Source organism: Penaeus monodon, chromosome 20 (genome assembly GCF_015228065.2).
Source record: "Penaeus monodon isolate SGIC_2016 chromosome 20, NSTDA_Pmon_1, whole genome shotgun sequence".
NCBI lineage: Eukaryota > Metazoa > Arthropoda > Malacostraca > Decapoda > Penaeidae > Penaeus > Penaeus monodon.
In genome coordinates this window covers 38,512,605-38,513,456 of record NC_051405.1, presented here as the reverse complement: position 1 = coordinate 38,513,456, position 852 = coordinate 38,512,605, and positions in this window count along the sequence as shown.

Here is an 852-nt window from a genome sequence, read left to right as displayed (position 1 = left end):
TTAACTGTTTCACCCTTACTTGTAACCATGTCTTGTGAAAGATTCACAGGAAGTTAATGATATCTGTCATGGTAAATTATACAGACTCGTGTAATTACGAACCATGAACTCTTATCAATTTACATTTCCGCTGAAGGGACGTGACTGAAAATGGAAGCACGGCGCTACCTCAGAAGCACTTTTCATGAGCATGTTAACTAACCGAATCGAGCAATAATTGCTGTGCCTCGTGTAATTTCTCCAGTAAACATAGAAGAGACCAGGACAAAAGACCTAAAACTCTGCAATTCTTGGGAGAAGTTTAATGAATCAATTTATCTAACAATGGCATCATTTAGAGCAAGTGTTATCCACCAGTATACATACAAGGAGGCAAGGGAACGCCTAAGTAAGACAACTTGTTGAAGATCTAAACATGAGTATTCCTGGTCGTACATAAGGACCTACATAAACACATATCTGCTCTCCCACATCTTAACTGGTTGGCAATATTAGCTGTTGTTGCATTCGGTCAACGGACCTTAATGTTCGACCTCAAAGCCAGTAGATAATAATAACAAACCGCAGGGGAGAGATACACACACTCGCCACGAATCCTATTATAATTTCGTCACAAATGATCTTCAGTTATAACTTCAGTCAACATAAGCACGAGAGGGATGCTGGTTATTGCAGGACCTTTACCGTCAACTTAGCCAGTCGTCTTGCTCTCTTCAAATTTAATGCCCTAGGGCAAGATAATCTAGTGGTTTGTGATTCGTTGAAGGGATTAACGTCATGGAATTCGCAGATAGGTATATTTATCATAAGGCCAGTGCGAGATTCATTAAACTAGAAGAATTTTATTTTAAG